At 38.1% G+C, this 17,099-nt stretch overlaps 1 protein-coding gene across 9 annotated transcripts in view; it reads right to left on the bottom strand.

The window, feature by feature from the left end:
* Positions 1-17,099, bottom strand: part of SPIN1 (spindlin 1) — a 62,559-nt gene that overhangs the window by 34,093 nt on the left and 11,367 nt on the right. The window lies entirely within an intron of this gene.

Raw genomic sequence — 17,099 nt, forward strand, 5'->3', positions numbered from 1 at the left:
CACCATCTTCTTCCCTGAGACCGAAACAATGAAAAACAACGGCAGACAAATTTTCTTGGGCCCCCTAGTTTAGGAAGGATGCTGAGACACTTGAACACAACATTCTATTGCCCAGATGAGGGCAACAAGGCTGGTCAAGAGCTTGGAACACAAGGCCTATGAAGAATGGCTGAGGGAGCTGGGGGTGTTTAGCCTGGAGAAAAGGTAGCTCAGGGGTGACCTTATCACTCTTGACAACTTCCTGAAAGGTGGTTGTAGTTAGGTAGAGGTTGGTCTCCTCTCCCAGGCAATAACTGACAGAACAAGAGGACACAGTCTTAAGCTGTGCCAAGGGAAGTTTAGGTTAGACGTTAGAAAAAAATTATTCACAGAAAGAGTAATTAGGCACTGGAATTGTCTGCCAGGGAAGTGGTGGAGTTACCATCCCTGGGCATGCTTAAAAAAAGACTGGACACGTGGCACTCTGTGCCATGGTTTAGTTGATGAGGAGGTGTTAGGTCATAGGTTGGACTTCATTATCTTAAAAGGTCTTTTCCAACACAGTTCATTCTGTGATTCTACCTGAATCCATGCTCCTTACCCAGGCCTGAGACAAAAACAACAATGTACATATCCTCCAGCTGGACTGCCCACACACTACTCGGTTGGCTGCCTTGCTCTCCCGCAAAAACAGAACAAAATAATGGCCATTCTGCATCATGCTCCCTTTTTCTCCAATTTAAAGCCATGCCCTCTAGTGATGATGTGGGTAGTATAAAATAACCTTGCCCTGCCCACACAGCTGCAGGCTCCATCTCCATCCTGGCAACTGTGAAATTAACTCTGTCCAAGCCAAAAATCAGGACAAGTGTAAAATTAAGATCATTAAGGATGAAGAACTAAAGATCAAAAGTTTAAATGTGCCTTAACTGTTAACAAGGGAGGGAGTGAGGAAGAATACAGAGGAGTATTTCCCTGATTTGGGGTGATCATTCTTTGACTGGTGATATGTATGCGAGCAGCTGCTTCCCATACCCTTTGCTACAGTGGTAGTTTTTGTCCCGATGCCTTTACCAGGATGTACTAACCAGATCTCACCTCTGCCGGGCCTAGAATTACCACCTTCCTGTCAGCACTTCCTCCCTTCTGTCCCACACCTCAAGTTTCCACTGTGATGCCTTATCTTAAAGGCAAGTACTTTCTGTGATGAAGGTACTTGACAGTTTGAGACAGGAAACTATGCTCTTTAAGTCCTTGCACCACCCCATGGCTCTAATATTGTCCTTCAGGGACTTTGTTCCTCAGCTCATAGGTTAGCCACAAGGGTGAGGTACGAAACAATAGGAGAAAAGACAGAAGCAGTAACTTGAGCAACCAGACACTGTACAATAGCTATCCCAATCATTAAAAATGAAAATCCAATGGCAATCATCAAAAAAGGTCTCATTAGCCACTTCTCCTACCATCTGAGTCCCAAGGATTAAAGTTCTGACATATCCAGGAATTGGGGCTAACTCCTAGAGGACTGTCTTAGGCTTGGAGACAATTTCAGTGACTGGTAGCAATTTCTTTATTTCTGCCTTGGGTTTCTTCAATTGATGCCACTACATTGTGAACAGTGACACAACATGCAGTTTTATTAAGATTTAATATTCCACGTACCCCTTGTTCATTTAATAATAACAAATCTAAAGCCCTTTTTGACACTTTTTGGACTTGTAAGTTAAGGTCTCTGAACACATACCCGATTCAGTTACTGCAGGTATGTACCTTCACCATAAAAAGTTCTCATGCAAAACTCAAAAAACCTCTCATACAAAGGGTTCTCATGCAAACACATCCATCCATTGGGCCCATACACTATTGCTCCAGGGGACAGAGGAAGATGAAGAGAGGGTGTCCCATGTGTCCTTATTCACCCTGGGCTTGGTGGCAGGCATCCACAAGTCATTCTTCCAGGGCTACCACCTATACGTAAGTCCATGCTGCCACGTATCTATGGCAGCACAACCCCTTAACTTGGAGAGATCTGTGTTTGACCGGTGATAACTGTATGAGCAGTTGCTTCCTTTCATACACTTTGCTGCACTAGGAATCTTTGTCTGGATGCATTAATCAGGATGCACTAACCAGATTTTCCCTCCTCCAGGCCTAGAATTAGCATCTTTCCAGCTGCAACTTTTTGGCTATCTAAAGTTACTGCTGTGCAAGCTTATCTTATAGCAAGTTCATTCTGAACCTGGACAGGCAACTGTGCTCTTTAAGTCCTTCATCTGGCGTCAGAATCACTTTGTACGTTAAAAATTATCTAATGTTATGACTTTGGATTCTTTTAAGAAAGCATGGGTTGTTTGTTAAATGGAAGTAGAAACCCAATAGCATGTTTTTGATCAAGTAACACATAAAGAACCTTGCTTCACAACATGTATGTTAAAACTAAGAGCCAGTTTCTCCCTGATCTTATTTCAGCACACTCTGTGCTAAGAACACTGTAAATAAAACACAGCCCACAATCATAAATCAGATCTGAAAAAGGAACTGCTGTTGCCCAAGCTGTTGAAACTCCAAGATAGCAATGTTTTGATTTTAGATTTCTTATTTCAGAGCAATCAAAAAAAAAACTGATTCAAGCAGCAGTGTACAATACAGTGCATCCTGAAAACATACTAAAATACCTGAATCTGCTCTAAAGACTACATTTGAGGAAAATACAATTCAGAGATCAAATCCCTATAAAATCTCAAGCTTTTCCTGACAGACTCTGCTTGATAAATTAAAGCAGGCTTCTAAACTAATTTAACATTTTGAAGATTTGTTCTAGAGAACTCAAGGAAATTTTTCTGTTTCTCTAAATCGTGTAAATTATTAGCATTATTATTAGCAATTATGAAAGTATTAGCAACTTTCCTAGTAGGAACTTTTAAACTTGCCGTGATGCATTGCTATTTAATAAGAGTTCAACAACTACTAAAGGCAAAGTTGAGCAACTCTTAACACTTGCTTCATTCTAATTGCATACCTTTTTTATAAAAGCACAATACATTAATTCCACGTTCATTAGAGCTCTGCTCTCCTCACATTTCACAACATTTTGATTACAAGCATAATGACCATTTAAGAGAAGAGGTAAGCCTTAACAGGCACACAACAGCAATGGCTAGTGAGACCACATATGCACATTCAAATGCTTCTATCGAGGGTACCAGGTTAACAAGACTGTGCCATGGGCAGCACCTAGGCTTGGCCTGGCTGCCCACATTTACCATACAATGGGTTACCCTTCCAGACTGGCAGGGTCTCTTTAGCTCTCAAAACCACTTGTCACTCTATAGTTTCTAAAGCTATCTTCCAGTCTGTGGCAGATATACTGAAATACTTAGAATTTCAGTATATTTCAGAAATACTGAACTAAGTAAGCCAAGAATTCTCTCACTTCTTTTAAAATACCTTACTTCTCAAGCAGTGCCTTACACTCTTTCTGGTTTATCCCTCTCTCCTTTGATCTTTCTTGCTTTTAAATAATTCTACCATTGCTTCACAGAAAAAGTCCTTCAGTCATTTGACCATGACGAGTTCAATCAGTTGCTCAACTTTTTTTATGTAGTTCCTCATACCAACAATCTTGGGATCACTGCAGCATTTTTTTCTGTCCTAGATTGTTTGCAAAACCAACCAAAACTAACAGTACACACTTCTCCATGGTTTCCCTTTTCTCACTGTGGGCTACTTGTCACATATAAAACTACCACCTCTGAAAAACTTTATTTCAGCCAACATCAGAACCATTAAAAAACATAAAGCACATTGACAAACACAACCAATAAAGTCTCCGCGCTTGTCTTCAACAGCGCAACAAGTAACGCTATGAATTACAGTTGCAATCCTATCCAGGCCACACAATGCTGGATAGAAAACAAGAGGATTTATAAAGCTCTGTTGCAGTGGGTCTTTGATTAAGTATGCATGAACAAGAACTGTTAAATGTTTATTTCTTTTGAGTTGAAGAGGTCCATTAGCAGTTCACTGGGTTTTTTTTCCACATAAAACTATGTCCTTAACAAAGATATACTCTTCATACAAATCAGTTTCACATCTTTGATACAAAGTTTGACATGCTTAACCAAGAATAATAGTTTCTTTCTGCAGAAAAAAAAATCAGTTTTTCATAACTGTATTATAATAAAGAAACTTCAGAAATTTTGACTGAAGTTTTTTTATAAATTTTCTTTAAAGAATTTAAAGCACACATCCAGAGTAAGAGGTACTAATGGCAACCACAAGCAGTCTAAAGGAACTGCAAATAAGCAGTACTACAAAATTCTTAAATACCTTCTTAGAAACACTCCCCAAATACACTAATCTTACAAATTCAAAATGCAATAAAAGGAAGCCATTTCAATCCCTCAGTTTACACCATGTTTTGACCAGCTACACACCGCTCTTTTCACCATGTTGTTAGAAGACTGATGTTTAATTACATTTGAACCAATGGTCCCTTTCTGCCTTTCATCCAAATATGTCTGATATAAAATTAATTATGCCATCCAAATTAATAAAAGGGGTATAGCAAATATTCAGTTCATCAGCTAATAATGAAAAATCCCCACAGAATCATTATGGTCAGAAAAGACCCCCAAAATTAACTGTCCTTTGACAGAACACCATCCTGTTTGTCAACTAGACTCCAGCACTAAGTGCTACATCCAGTCATTTCTTTCACACTTCCCTGGGCAGCATGCGACTGTACTTTCAAAAATATAACTCAAACACTTAAACACAAAAATATAACACTCATCATAGTGAAGTACTGAATCAAACATATTTGTAAGAAAATTGATATCTGACAAGTCATGTCATACATCATTTTCAGTTATGTATTCAGAAATTTTAGCCAGTCAACAGCAACATGCAGGGTACGCATAGGTGCATACACTACAATTTCCTAAAGCCTAAAAGAAAAAATGTCTTTTAGGTATTATTTGAAGTATTACTTAAGCTGTTCTGCTTTTGTACTTTATATGAAAACAGTATTTTCCATTGCAGTACATGGAATGGAAAATACTCAGCTCAACAAAATAAAGCTCAACAGATTATATGCTTGATGTTATATTACTAGTCACAACTTTAAGAAAAGGACCTAGATGAATTTTTCAAATTTCCTTGCCATTTAAAGTAAATAATTTTACCAAAATCTGGAAATCAACTGAAATTATTAATATTGTTAAGAGACAAAATCCTACTGAACACTTCAGCATGTCTAACTTCACCAGCCTTTCTTTTGATGAGTTAACATGCATCGAAAAACAGTTGCGATTTTCATAACTATTCATCACCTTTCAGGAATACAGCTAATTAAAACTAATACTGAATTAGAATGCAATGCAAGCACATGTATCCGTGCAGTGTACAGCAGGAGGAAGAAATGCACACTGGTTAATTCAAGTGATCTCTTCGCCTGATGGCTTTAAAAAGTAGAAGTTTTTCTAAGCCTGGCAAAACTCATCAATTATAGCTGACCCCAAAATGCAATTATCGCATGTGAAAAATTACACACTTTGCATACATTAAGCAAGAGGCAGTCTGAAGATACACATAATTAGTAAGACAAACAATACTTCTAGAGAAAGAGCACAAAGTTATTTTGCTGTTAAAGCCAGCAGAATATTTAAAGATGATTATGAGCTTCAGATCTACAGGAAATCCATTCCCTTCCTATGTACACAGGGGATAGTTTCCCTTCTACAGGAAGCAATCATAAAAAATTCCTCTTTCTGACTTGCTTACTACTCATTGTTTTATTGAAATTTAGTTACATATCTATACTACGACTAACTACACAGGATTTTCTTTGCTGGTTTTTTGAAGCTAAAGAAGTTTCAGAGCAGAAACAATTGTCATTCTCATCGTTTTTTATTACCAAAAGTATCTTTTATCACAGTTAAACCAAAACCAAGACTTCTTCTACTCTGTAGAGCATGTAATCTGTGACAATACAATCTACTGATATTAGAAATGCTTCAGACATTTTCAGTATCATTTCAGAGGCCAAATATTCCAGCTCTGAATAATGCACTACAGGTTTGGCCAAATTTTCCAGCAACTCAGCATTTTCCTGATGGTTTTCTGTATTGTTAAGATCTGAAGATTTAGCAAATGTCCCTGCTCCAAAAGAAAGATGTGGTTGAAAAGAAACCTGACTTCTCTTTCTCTAATTTCCCAGAACACTGGCTATGAAATCACAACTTTCCTGACAAGTTGATGAATTTTATTTCCTCTATTACACCCTGTGCTAGGTTTGGCTAGGATAGTTAAAATTTTCTTCACAGTGGCTGGTATGGGGCTGTATTTTGGATTTCTGCTGAACACAGGGTTGATAATACAGCAATGGTTTCGTTATTGTTGAGCAAGCTTACACACAGCCAAGGCCTTTTATACTTTTTGTACTGCCATAATGTTGAGGAGACTAGGGGTATATGGGAGGCTGGGGTGGGACACAGCCAGGACACCTGACCCCAACTGACCAAAAGGATATTCCATACCCTGTGACATCATGCAAATGTATGATGTAAAGGTGGGAGGAAGAAGCAAGGCTTGGGGGACACTAGGAGTGATGTAATTTGTTTTCCCAAATAACCATCATGTGTGATGGGGCCCTGCTCCCCTGGGGAAGGCTGAACATCTACCTGTTTTATCAGAAACAGTAATAAATTCCTTGTTTTGCTTTTTTTGTTTGCATGGCATTTGCTTTCCCTATAAAACTGCCTTTCTCTCAACCCATGAGTTTTCTGGCTTTTACCTTTCCAGTTCTCTCCTTGACCCTGCTGGTGTGGGAGTGAGCAAGTGGCTGCATGGGAATTGGCTGCCAGCTGGGTTTAACCATACCACATGCTTTAACACTTAGTTCTACTAATGTGTAGGTAGTTCAGTGACCCAATACAGGAAAATAATCCTGGCCCTCAAAGCAAGATGAATTTATCACACCATAATAAATTTATCACTTCATAAGGTCCAGTTCTCTTCAACATCTTCATTGATGGCTTAAGAAAAATATTATACTGGCTTTTCTGGATAACAGTAGAGGGTAATTTTCACTTCAAGACCAGACAATAACCAAAAATAATCGCTGACAAATCTAATGGCCTTCTACAGTGTTGGTGGATGAAGGAAGAGTGACTAATGTCATCCACCTGGACTTCTGCAAAGTATTAGACACTATCCTGTACAACACCCTTGTCTCTAAAGTCATGAAAAGAGACATGATTTGACAGATCAGACAATTTAATGAGTAAGAAATTGGTTGGAAGGTTGCACTCACAAAAGTTGTGATCAACAGCTCAATATCCAAGTAGAGAGCAGTGACGAGTGGTGTCCTCAGGGGTCAATACTGGGACCTGAATTGCTAATCATCTTTGTCAGCAACACAGCTAGTGGGATCAAGTACACCCTCATCAAGTTTGCTGAAGATACCAAGCTGCGTGGTGCAGTCCACACAGTGAACGGAAGCGCTGCCATCCAGAGGGACCTAGACAGGCTTAAGAGGTGGGTCTGTGGGAAACTTACAAAGTTCAAGAGGACCAAGTGCAAGGTGCTCTACTAGGGTTGAGGGAATCTAAAGCACAAAAACAGACATTGGGGCAGACAATCCCAGAAAAGTAGCCACAGAAGAGAAAGACTTGGGGATGTTGGTGGATGAGAAGCAGATCAACATGACTCAGTAATGTGTGCAGTCCAGAAAACCAATTACATCCTGGGCTGCATGATGCAGTAGCATGACCAGCAAGTCCAGGAAGGTGGTACTGCCTCCCTAGTTCACTCTCAAGAGACCACACTGGAATAGTGCATCCAGATCTCTGGCCCCGAGCAGAGACAACAAGACAGACATGACCTGTTGGAACAAGTCCAGAGGAGGGCCACTAAGCTGCAGGGTCAGGTTGAGAGAGTTGGGTCGTCCCACCTGGAAAAGAGAAGCTTTGGGGCAACTTTACTGCAGCCTGCCAGTCGCTGAAGAGGACCTACAGGAAGGCTGGAGAAAGACTTATCAAGACAAGTACCAACAGGACAAGAGGGAGTGGCTTCAAAGTGAGACAGAATAAGTTTAGATCAGGAAGAAATCTTTACTCTGCAAGTGGTGAGGCACTGGAACAAGCTGCCCAGAAAAGTTGTGGATTCTCTGTCTTTGAAAGTGTTCAAGGCCAGGCTGTATGATGCTTTGAGCACCCTGGTCTAGTGAAATGTGTCTCTGCCCATGGCAGAGGGGTTGGAACAAAATGATCTTTAAGATCCCTTCAAATTCTGTGATTTTTAAGATCCATATAGCCTTATACCATAAAAAAACCTGCTATGCCAAAAATACCCTAATCAAACCCCCTCTAAACTAAACAAACTGAATTCAAGGTTTTATCCTCAGTCCAGTTCTCTTCAACATCTTCATTGAAGGCTTGGATGCATGACAAATGGATATTAAATAAGTTTGAGAAGGACACTAAATTAGGAGGAGATGTTGATTCCCTCAAGGACTGAGAGACAGTCAATATTTGTCAGTATCTTGACAAATTGGAGGAGGGTAATCACCAACCCTTATGAAGTTTAACAAGGGCAAGTGCTGACTTCTGCACCTGGGGCAACCCCGGACATGTGTACAGACTGAGGAACAGGAGACTGGACAGCAGCACTATGGAAAGGGACCTGGGGGCCCTGGTCAAAACAAAACTGAATGTAAGCCAGCAGTCTCTTGGCAGCCAGGAGGGCCAACCCTGTCCTGGTGTGTGTCAGGCACAGTATCGACAACCAGAAAAGGAAGAGGACTGTCCCACTCTGCTCTGCACTGCTCTGGTTCAGCCTCACCTGAAGCACTGTGTGTAGTTTTGGGTGCCGCAATATTAAAAAAAAGACATTAGGCTAATAGAGAACATCCAAAAGGAGCAACAAGGATGGTGAAGGGTTTGGAGGGGAAGCTTTATGACAAGTGGCTGAGGTCACTAGGTCTGCTCAGCTTGGAGGAGACTGAGACTCATTGCAGTCTATAATTTCCTCATGAGGCGAAGTGGAGGAGAATGTACCAACCTCTTCACTCTCATGACCAGTGACAGACCTTGAGCAAACGGTACGAAGCTCAGTCAGGGGAGGCTTAGGATGGATACCAGGTTTTTTACCCAGAGGGTGGCTGGGCACTGGAACAGACTCCCTAGAGAAGGGATCACAGCACCAAGTCTGTCTAGTTCAGTAAGCATTTGGACAACTCTCTCTCTGGGGCACACACGCTGTGTGATTCTTAGGGATGGTCCTATGGAGGATCAGGAGTTGGATGTGATGATTCTGATGGATCCCTTCCAGCTCAGCATATTCTAGAGTTCTGTGATTTAGTTTTATCAGCATTTTCTTTTGTTTAAAAAACAAGTTACCAACTTAAACCAAAACAACAGTTTTCCTAAATTATTTCTACCTTATTAATCTAGAGCTTTTCCAACTACTCTTGTGTTACTCTGTACAGTGAAAGTTTCAAAGACACATAGTAAGGCCTTTTCCCCCTTCCTGCAACATGCATAATAAGATATAACCTTAGAGAATTAGGCCTTGAAAGTCATCAAAATTATCATCTCTTTCTGTTGTTTACTTGATGGTAGGTTAAATTTAATATAGCTAGAGGAAATTTCCAATTCTTGTATTTTCTATTTACCATTTATCTAGATTTTCTATTTTTATTTTTAAAATACACTGCCTAAAATTATTCTCTGTAAGCATGCTTTAATTTAATATTTCATATTATTAATGGAACTTTCATGAACGCTAACCCAAGGACATACTAAGAGTAGTTTTTTAGAACTCAGGAGATCATGCAAAAAGTCATTAGGTATAAGCACCTTCTACAGCTCAAGAAACTCATCTTCCTAACAAAAACTACCTCTGAGCACACACCTGCAATTTATTACTTATATTTACAGCTCCCATAGTATAGGTTAAATTAAGACATGTTTTCATCTGAAGAAATTCAGCTGACCGGTGAAAACAATGTTTTTTCTGAAAAAACACTCTCACAATACTTCACTATTATTTAAATCTGCTAAGATATTAAGGGTTTTGTCTACAGTTACAGATCCTTATGGAGCAAAAATAATTTTTTTTTTAAAGCACAATGAATAAATGATGAAGTAACAACAAATTTCCAGACAGACAATCTGGTATACACAAGCACCTATAAACTCACTACATTTTACAAGTATATCTCATTACTCATCATCAACACAGAAAAATTACCTCAATGACGTTCAACAACAATGATTTCTCCATTTTGCCTTCACAAATTTTAATAGCAGTGATAGAGTGGACACCTCTCAACCCTGAGGCAATCAGCAGTAAAATGTGCCTTGTCACTTCTAATAAGCAAAACAATCCAAGATGGGGGATAATTCACTATAGTTTTTAAAATCCATTTCCTGAAGTGCAGTAAAAGGATAACCAGTTCTACTAAACTTACATTAGCATCAAATAAAGTGAGAAATCCCCTATAAATAATTAGAGACTAATTTTCATCATTCTAACCCATTAGTGGCAGATATTTCTGCTTGGAAAATCACCCTTTAGCAGAAAATTCTGTAAATAATCAGACATACTATTTAATTGTCCACAGCTCCACAACTTTTTGACCTGCACCCTTATTTAACTATTAGGAATAGAAGTCACTAGACTGAAAGCAACATAAAAATCATATTTATACTTGGTTTCATGTAGTACAAAACCAGCAAATTTTTACCAGTTCTCTGAACTCAGGAACTTGCTTAGCATCTCTAACACCTGTATGTACATGATACACTGAGTGATTTTTGCAACAGCACTGAAAGTGCAGATGTACATAATCATGTTATCATCCCCCTCTCCTAGCAAATAAACAAACCAAAGACCAGTTGGTCTTTCCACTTGTGGATTTTAGAAAACGTACACAGAAGGACAAAGGGAATGACTTCACTTTCATGAGAATAAAGGTGTACTTTAGTCATGCTTTATCTATTTTTTGTTCTATTTTTTCCATAAAAAAGGCACTAGTGAAACTATTGGAACATCCAGCCCAGTATTGTTGTGTGGGAATTAGTCCACCTCTGTCCAGAGGTTTTAAAAATTCTCAGTCTTCCTGTAAAGAAGGCAGTTGCAACTGCAAGGGATAATCATTTTGGCCCATCTCAATAGTTCACAGATCAAGGTTTCTTCCATTATCTGGGGCTTTGACTCAACTGGAAAGAGATTGGGAACTTCTGATCAAAATGTCTAAATTTTATTTATGTGCTGCTCTATATGGTCCTGAAATTCTTCAAAGAAAGAAAAAGGGACAGAAAACATCTACGCAATGACATTACTAAAGGCATCATACATCAGTGGTTGTTTACATCCAAAAAGCACTAATTTTTAAATGCCAAACCTCAAGTCATATAGCTTGATTACAAGTAAGAAGTGGCATTAACACTTCATATGAAGTCACTAAGCCAGACATCAGCTGTTGATTGCAATTAAAAATAGGCACAGAGTTTTACCTGAAAAGGAACTGCTAGTTATCAACATGCACAGCTGAAATTAAAAAAAACAACAAAAAAACAACCCACTGACAAAACCAGTGATAAAGAAAGATAAGATTAATGAGGAAAAAGAAAATGGCATACAAATGCCAGATCCAGAATGCAGAAACAAAATAAAAAAGGTCAATTAACTAAAGTTTCCAAGTTTGCTCTCACACTAAATACAATCATGTTTCTGAAATTCATACAAACTTCCAGGGTAAAGGAACGGTGCAGGACTGCCACTTAAAGCATCCATAAATAAATAACCCAGAAAACAGAGGAAAATGAAGTTCTCCAGAAATTCATCTCAGAAAACCTTGCAGGCTTAGTCTGGCTTTATTATAAGCTATCACAAGTGAAGCTGTGCAAAAGTAGAGCTTTTTACTAAAATTAAACTGATTAAAATGTAATCATTTCTTATTTGATCTGCTTCCCACATAGGCAGTATTACAACCAGATTAAATATTTGGCTAAGGACTCACTGACATTTTTACATGTGTTGGCCCTTTCAAGAACTCCTTGCTTCTCTTGGTTCAAAAAATAAATTCAAAAAATTGAACACAAAATAGCAAAAAAAAAAATAATTCTTAAATCCAGTATTAAAAACACACATTTTGGCTGTTCTACTAAATAGGAATGAAGCTAATGAAGGGGTAAGAGAACTGACTTCTCCAAAATGAGCTTACAAGAGCTTCCTTAAAAAAAGACAATCAAAAATTTAGTAAATTAAATATGCACGTCAACATAAACTTTCAAGTTCCACACTAAATCATGTAGTGGTTTTTAAATAAGTAAGTTCCTAGTCTATTTTCTAATGGCTAAGAACAAGTGTATCTGTTTTCCTATACATACAGATGGCAGAGCCGAACTAATTTTGAAAACAAAACCATTTTCCCACTACTGCAACCTTAGGCACACCTTAGTACAAGAACAATAAAGACACATATAGTGTATTTTAAGACTTTTCTTACAGCTCTTGTCTACTCTCAAGCAGCATGGACAAGCACAACATCTTTTATTAATGAATGATTTGCTTATGCTAAGAGAAGACAGGGCTCGGTTTCAGTGTTACTCTGTCCTTCTCCCATGGAATCATCATTGGCTACCAAAGTTTTGCCAAACAGCTTTAAAAACAGTGACAACATTTACAATATACTTAGTAACATGAAGATATTATTTGTTTTCACTATATTTCTTCAATTCTTCCTGTGACTTTGCACAATATACCAAGAATGTGAAGCACAATAATTTCTTTTTAAAGCATCCTCTTACAGGCAATGCAAAAATACTTGATTTAACCTCATGTATGTTCTAACATACAGCCTGGCCATCTGATACTAACACGGTCCTCCATGCCTAAGGTAATCTTATAAGATAATGCTTTTTTAAGAAAAATGTAAAGAAAATATCTATCTAGTACTTATTCAAAGTCAGGATAACCTCCCTTGGATCACTTTATCCAAAGGCAAATTTTAACCTGCTCCTAATTGTTCAGTCTACTGCAAATAAATCTGCATTTAACCACAGGGTAAGAACCTGCACAGACAGCAGAAAAAGAAGTTGCCACAGGCTTGTGTAAGCACCCAAAGCAGCACTCATTTGCATCATGGCAAATATGTACCAGATTAGCTTCTCAGTTGATGATCACAGGGCAAGAACACATTTCTACAAAGCCAGGTTGTGAAGTGGGGTTATTCTGCCTGGAAAACAGCAGCCTTTCAGTACCTGAAGAGGACCCACAAGAAGGCTTGAGGAAGACTTTTTACCAGGTCAAGTAGCAACAAGACATGAAAGAGTGGCTCCAAAGTAAGAGAGAATAGGTTTAGGTTAGGTATCAGGAAGAAATTCTTTACTGTGCTGGTGAGGCACTGGAGCAGGCTGCCTAGAAAAACTGTGGATGTCTCCTCTCTTCTGGAAGTGTTCTGAAATCTGGCTGAATGAGCTTTTGAGCATCCTGGTCTAGTGGAAGGTGTCTCTGCCCATGGCAGGAGAGTTGTAACTAGGTGATCTTAAAGGTCCATTCCAAACCAAACCACTCTGTGGTTCCAGAACTTTCCTTCCTGGTAGGCAACTATCCCCCCTCTACGTTGAATAAAAAAAAAAAAAAAAAAAAAAAAACAGCCAAAACCTATGCACAAAATTAACAGCTGTCCAGGATATGACAGCAGCACTGCACAATCACTGTGCTTGCTATGACTCTACAGTATACACAAGTGAACTTCAGGCTTTACAATTATTTTGTTCTTAGTCATGCCCTTACAGACAGAAGTACCCCAGTAGTTTTTTACAACTCTAACCAAGTTTAATCGATTTGGAAACATTTACAACTGATCTCTGGAATTCATAAAATCCAGATCCATAAAATCCATAAAAATCTGGATCCATAAAAATGGAGGAAAATATCTATTGAAAAAAGCAAGGCACTCTTCCCTCTGCTTGGGTCTCCTCAAGGAGTATACTTAGGTCAGCCTTTGTCGGAAGACTAGGTTTAACTTCTGTTGTGCTAGTCAGAGAAGGATTGCTCCAAAGACAAAAGGACCACTCCACATTCTGGAAGAGCAAGCCTAGGGCAAAGATTCCTACCCTTGCTGTTAGAAAGTAATGGAGTGGTAAGTTAGTACACTAACAAGTCTGTCAAGTTGAGTAATCATGGCAAATCAAACTCTTGCGTTTACAACTCTTGAGAAGGCTGGTTGATTTTTCAAAGTGTCATTTTAAGTGCATAATAACCACTTTTCAACAAATCCAGCAGTGCTGCTACAAACACCTTCAAACATGGAGGGAACATAAGCAGCATATAGTTTTTAGGGGCAGGGGGACAATCTCCGTTAGATGGACAACTTGCAAGCTTTTTAGTCTGTGCATCACAAGTATCAAATTGTTCTTTGATCTGTTTTTGAGCATCCTGAGAATATGTCACTGCAAAACTAAATTAAACCTAGGCATAATAATAAAAAATCATAAACCAAATGTAGTAATTTGTGACACAAATACTTGTGCAAATAAAATACTTGTGCAACACAGCAACTACCAACTTTTAATGCAAACAAAGCACATAAACATTAAAAATTCTTATAAGAACAAGCTATTATTCACAGAATTAATTAGAAACTCAAAATTTTAATTTAATTTAATTTATGAACCCCAACTTAAGTAACTGGTGAGGATATGACATGTAAGTAGTAAATCAGCACTTAAAAAGAAACAAAAAAAGCAGGGCCACAAAAATGGATAAGAAACTAGAAAACAGTTACCTACATTAGCTTTCTATACAACCAAAACTATGTCAAGATTTGCCACAAGATCATATATTCATAGATTTAAGACACATGTATCCAAACTTCTCCCACAACCAACATCACAGTAGCTACAACCGTAACAGAGAGTTTTTAATAAATTAAATATTAACTTGGATTTCCACTGGACACAAACACTGATTGCCCCTTTTTTAATAAAAATACAGCTTGCTTTCTTAAATCAGCAGACAGCAGGAAGAGGAATTAGAGTGAAAATGTTGATAAACTTTGACCTCTTCTAGTCAGAAGAAAGTGAACAAATTCTTTAGGAATTACTGCAATGAAGGAGCAAACAACACCATTTTTGCAAACTGAAGCATGATCACACTGATAGATACTAAACTCACATTCCAAGTGCAAGAAAATTTCTTACTACACACCTTTTAAAAAAAAGCTTATAGATATAGTCAGACAATTCAAATCAATAGCATTTTTCATCCTAGCTTTGCAATGACCAACGGAAAAAACCCCAAAAGAAATAAATCTGAAAAAAGTATTCAGAGAAAATCATCTCTTGGGTTTAATCTACAGTTTGAAATACCTGATCAGCCAATCCTAAACTGGCTGAACTAGACTGAATTCAGTCCTCTGCGAGACTGAATTTGTCTTACCTATTTTCTTCTCGTTCAGTCATTTTAGCTTATATTAAATCAGTTCTCAAATGCATTCATGTAACTGTCTACAATGGAATCATAAACCACTTAAATGAAAACACTTGCTGTTAAGAATGGTAGACTCTTGCCATGGCTACTAATGAAAAATGAGATGTTAGTTTTTCCAAATCAACTACAGAATATTCAGTCACTGTCTAGAAATCTTGGCCTAAAGAGATTATCACATTTAAATGGTGAATAGCTGCAATAGATGTCGAAGTTGCAATCTGCATAACATCAAGTCACTGAAAAAAAAATTCAGCAATGCATTACATAAGCTCTAATTGCAGCTAACTACACGTTTCTGTAAGTCTGGAGGGTCAGTGAAAGAAAAACTTCCTTTAAAAAAAGAAAAATCAGCTGTAGAAAATTTATATCAGATATTTGCAATATTAAATTAAATATTGCAGTATGCAACAACGACAATGGTACCTTATTAAACCACCAATCATACAGTCTTCTCCAAGATGAGAACCATCAGCATTTTGACATGACATGGTATCTTCTTTGCTCAAATACAGTTCTTTCACATTTTTGGTGGAAAAACACAACACATCCTGCGTAAGTGTGTGTGTGTGTGTGTGTGTGTGTGTGTGTGTGTGTGTGTGTGTGTATGTGTGGTGCTAAGGAGCAAGACAACAGAGAAGAAAGTTCAACTATGAAACAAGTGACTTTCCCTAAAAGCTGCTGAGACATGGGAAAACACCAATCCCCGTATCACTAGTGTTTCTTAAAAAGCACAGAAGGAAAATGCACAAAATATCAGTTCTTATTTTAGTATGGTATCTGCATACTCATGAAACTAATTAGTAGATCTGAAGTATTTAAGCAGAAAACAAACTATTTCAAGTTACTCTGGAAGTTATTTACTGGACTCTGAAAAACTAAACTTTAAGACAACATCTGCATGTGTTTGAGTATAGCTTACTTAAAACACTACGTTGTCCTCATTCTCCAGTTGCACAAAGGTAGCAAAATGATGGCAAGAAGGAAGTCAAGGCTTCCAGAATGACAATCATCTTGGAATTACTTGTGCTGTACCATACTATGTCTGACCCACAGTAAACTGCTTTCCTTTCTTCAGCTTTGGTGGTAAGTTGTATTCAAAACACTGCTCTGAAACGACTCCCCTGTGCATGCAGCACAAATGGAAATGCAATGAGAAAGTAAATTAATTATGATAGAACTTGGAGGTTGAACTTCCAGCAGCAGAAACAGGCAAATGGAATATTTTTTTCTTTCTTTTTTTTTGCTTTATAATCTCATTTTCTCTCTGTATAGTTTTGTATCTGATCTGAACTAGATTCACCAACAAACATTAAGTGTATTTCCTGAGATTCTGCATCAACCTAAGTATTGGTAATAACAATCCTCCCCCAAAAAAACATATCCCTCTTTGCTTTTGAAAATGTACATGCTTATCTGCAGGGAGGACTAAACTATCTTGTGGTTCTTGAAACAAAGTTGAGTCTACTCAGTTGGGCAGGAGAAAAGAGCAAATACAGAAACTGAAGAAGAGAAAAAGTGATGCTATCTTCCAGCGAACAGGTTCTTAGGACGCAGGGTATCATTCCCCATAAAACCAGGTGAGGCTTTCTACAAGTCTGTCCTGGAGATAATAAAAG

The sequence above is a fragment of the Cyanistes caeruleus genome, chromosome Z (assembly GCF_971803275.1).
Source record: "Cyanistes caeruleus chromosome Z, bCyaCae1.hap1.1, whole genome shotgun sequence".
NCBI lineage: Eukaryota > Metazoa > Chordata > Aves > Passeriformes > Paridae > Cyanistes > Cyanistes caeruleus.